This window comes from Saccopteryx leptura, chromosome 3, assembly GCF_036850995.1.
Source record: "Saccopteryx leptura isolate mSacLep1 chromosome 3, mSacLep1_pri_phased_curated, whole genome shotgun sequence".
NCBI lineage: Eukaryota > Metazoa > Chordata > Mammalia > Chiroptera > Emballonuridae > Saccopteryx > Saccopteryx leptura.
This window is the reverse complement of record NC_089505.1, coordinates 114,443,911-114,448,128: the sequence shown is the minus strand read 5'-3', so window position 1 is coordinate 114,448,128 and position 4,218 is coordinate 114,443,911.

Here is a 4,218-nt window from a genome sequence, read left to right as displayed (position 1 = left end):
ACCCCAAGGTTGCCAGCTTGAGCGCAGGCTCACCAGCTTGAGGGGGGGGGGGGGGGTCGCTGGCTTGAGCATGGGATCATAGACATGACCCCATGGTCACTGGCTTGAGCCCAAAGGTCGCTGGCTTGAAGCCCAAGGTCGTTCACTTGAGCCCAAGGTCGCTCTCTTGAGCCCAAGGTTGCTAGCTTGTGCAAGGGGTCACTGGCTCAGCTGGAGCCCCCTGGTCAAGGTACATATGAGAAAGCAATCAATGAACAACTAAGGTACTGCAACAAAAAATTGTTGGTTCTCATCTCTCTCCCTTCCTGTCTGTCTGTCCCCATCTGTCCCTCTCTCTGTCTCTCTCTGTCTCTGTCACAAAAAAATATATTGAATTGAGGTGATAGATATATGAGAACATATTGCACTGTTCTCTCTACTTTTGTTTGTAAAATTCCTCATGATAAAACATTTAGAAAAGCCTGACCTGTGGTGGCGCAGTGGATAAAGCGTTGAACTGGAAATGCTGAGGTCGCCGGTTCGAAACCCTGGGCTTGCCTGGTCAAGGCACATATGGAAGTTGATGCTTCCAGCTCCTCCCCTCTCCTCTCTCTCTCTCTCTCTCTCTCTCTCTGTTTCTCCTTCTCCTCTCTAAAATGAATAAATTTTAAAAATTTTAAAAAAATTAAAAAAAAAAAAAACATTTAGAAAATAAGTTAGGTTAAATTAAAATGGTGCAGGCCCTGACCATTTGGCTCAGTGGTAGAGCATTAGCACTGTGTGTGGATGTCCTAGGTTTGATTCCCAGTCGGGGCACACGGGAGAAGCGACCATCTGCTTCCCTGCCCCACCCCTCTCTCTTTCTCTGTTCCCATCCTGCAGCCATGGCTTAACTATAGTTAAGTAAGGGAAGGATGACCTTTCAATAAATGATGTTGGGACAATTAGATATGTGTAGAGAGATACACATTGACCCTTAACTCAAACTATATACAAAAATTAATTTGAGGTAGATTATAGATCAAAATATAAAAACTTCAACAAACATCTAAATAAAAACACAGAAGAATTTTTAGATATCAGGATAAGTAAAGATTTCTCAATCAGATCAGAAAATGCTCTAAACTATAAAAAATGAATAAATTGTTTTAAATTAAAATTAAACACCTCTGATCAGCAAAAGATAGCATTGATAAAACAAATAGGCAAGGTATAGTCTACTGAAGAAATCATATCCAAAACATGTAAAAATCCCACAGATCAATAAGAAAAAGACAAATGTTCAATTCAAAAAACAAAAGAGCCTGACCTGTGGTGGCGCAGTGGATAAAGCGTCGACCTGGAAATGCTGAGGTCGCCGGTTCGAAACCCTGGGCTTGCCTGGTCAAGGCACATATGGGAGTTGATGCTTCCAGCTCCTCCCCCCTTCTCTCTCTGTCTCTCCTCTCTCTGTCTCTCCCTCTCCTCTATAAAATGAATTAAAAAAAATTAAATCTGGAAAAAAAAAAAAGAGTCAACCAATGGGAAAAAAAAAGAATCAACCATTGAATGCATAAATGGGTGGAACAATACGTCAATGTTCTCTCTCTCTCTTCTTCTGTACTCTCTAAAAATCAATAAATAAAAACTTATAAGGCCCTGGCCGGTTGGCTCAGCAGTGGAGCGTCGGCCTGGCGTGCGGGGGACCCGGGTTCGATTCCCAGCCAGGGCACATAGGAGAAGCGCCCATTTGCTTCTCCACCCCCCCCTCCTTCCTCTCTGTCTCTCTCTTCCCCTCCCGCAGCCAAGGCTCCATTGGAGCAAGGATGGCCCGGGCGCTGGGGATGGCTCCTTGGCCTCTGCCCCAGGCGCTAGAGTGGTTCTGGTTGCGGCAGAGCAACGCCCTGGAGGGGCAGAGCATCGCCCCCTGGTGGGCAGAGCATTGCCCCTGGTGGGCGTGCCGGGTGGATCCCGGTCGGGTGCATGTGGGAGTCTGTCTGACTGTCTCTCCTCGTTTCCAGCTTCAGAAAAATACAAAAAACAAACAAACAAAAAAAAAACAACTTATAAAATACTGTCATTATCAGGGATTGCTGAGGTGGTAGAGTAACTGGAATTCTCCTGTGTTGTTGTTATTTGGCTTTTTTTTTTAAAGCCACATTCAGACATATACTAAGAAAGATTAGTTCATATGTCCATAAGGGACTTGTACAGACTATTGACAGTGGCTTTATTCATAATAGCCAAAAATTAGGCAAAATCCAAATATCCATCACGAGGACAATGAAACAATTGTAATGTATTCATAAAATGGAATATTACCAGCATTAATCAAAATGAAAAACATACTAATACACAGAACAACATAGATGCATTTCAAAAACATTGTACCAAGAAGCCAGATACAAAGGAATACGTACTATATGATTCCATTTATAAGAAGTTCAAGAACGCCTGACCAGGTGGTGGCGCAGTGAATAGAGCGTAGGACTGGGATGCGGAAGGACCCAGGTTCGAGACCCTGAGGGTTGCCAGCTTGAGCGCGGGCTCATCTGGCTTGAGCAAAGCTCACCAGCTTGGACCCAAGGTCGCTGGCTCGAGCAAGGGGTTACTCGGTCTGCTGAAGGCCCGCGGTCAAGGCACATATGAGAAAGCAATCAATGAACAACTAAGGAGTCCCAACAAAAAACTGATGATTGATGCTTCTCATCTCTCTCCACTCCTATCTGTCTGTCCCTATCTATCCCTCTCTCTGTCCCTGTAAAAAAAATAATAAATAAAAATTTAAAAAAAAAGAAGTTCAAGAATGAACAAAACTAATCTATGGTGATAGAAATCAAAATACAGTGGTCCCCCCTTATCTGCGATATCACTTTCTATGGTTTCATTTACCCACAGTCAACTGTGGTCAGAAAATATTAAGTAGAAAATCCCAGAAATAAAAAATTGGTAAGTATTAAACTGCATGCATGCCATTCTGAGTAGCATGATAAAATCTTCAGCCATCCCACTCCATCCTGCCGAGGACATGACCGTTCCCTTTATTCAGCATATCCACATTCTATACACTCCTCTCCTGTTAGTCACTTAGTATCTGTCTTGGTTATCAGAATGACTGTCACCGTATGGGAGTGCTTGTGTTCAAGTCACCCTTATTTTACTTAAAAATGATCCTAAAGCACAGGCATAATGATGTTGGTAATTCAGATATGCTATAGAAAAGCTGTAAAGTGCTTTAAGTGAAAAGGTGAGTACAGTATAGTAAGATATTTGGACTTTGACCACATTTATATAACATTTATTACAGTATATTGTTATAATTATTCTATTTTATAACTAGTTATTGTTGTTAATCTCTTATTGTGCCTAATTTTTTTTCATATTGTGCCTAATTTATAAACTAAACTTTATCATAGGTATGTATGTATAGAAAAAACATATATACAGTGTAAGGCCAGTAGCCATGGCCACCATCACAGCTGCCTGGCCCGTGCAGGTTCGCATTTGATTCTGATAGACAGTAATGAAACAATGGAGCCAAAAACTGGTGGGCCATTACCTTTAATCCTAGTTCGCACCTGGCAGGCCAGAAATACACACAGTGGGAAAACACTTCCCTTTCTATTCAGGGCTCCCAAAGCCACAGACTCATCTGAGTATTCCCAGAATCAAAGGTTTCTACCTCACCAGCCTATTCACCTCTGTTCCCCATCTCCTTCTGTCTGCACAAACTGGCTTCTCCTTCAGCACTCCGCCATCTTGGCTGCCTCTCCTCTGCAATGCTGATGGCAGGATCTGAGAGAGAGAGCCCCTGGTCTGCCTTATTTGATAGTGTAGAAATTAAAGCCTTTGCCTGACCAGGCGGTGGCACAGTGGATAGAACATTGGACTGGGATGCGGAGGACCCAGGTTCGAGACGCTGAGGTTGCCAGCTTGAGTGTGGGCTCATCTGGTTTGAGCAGACGCTCACCAGCTTGGACCCAAGGTTGCTGGTTTGAGCAAGGTGTTATTCGGTCTGCTGAAGTCCCGCAGTCAAGGCACATATGAGAAAGCAATCAATGAACAACTAGTGTCGCAACGAAAAACTAATGATTGATGCTTCTCATTTCTCTCCATTCCTGTCTATCTGTCCCTATCTATCCCTCTCTCTGACTCTGTCTCTGTAAAAAAAAAAAAAAAAAAATTAAAAAAAGGAATTAAAGCCTTTAAGCCAATATACAAATAAGGAAGTCTCTGATACAAAGCCACTTATCTGAGGCA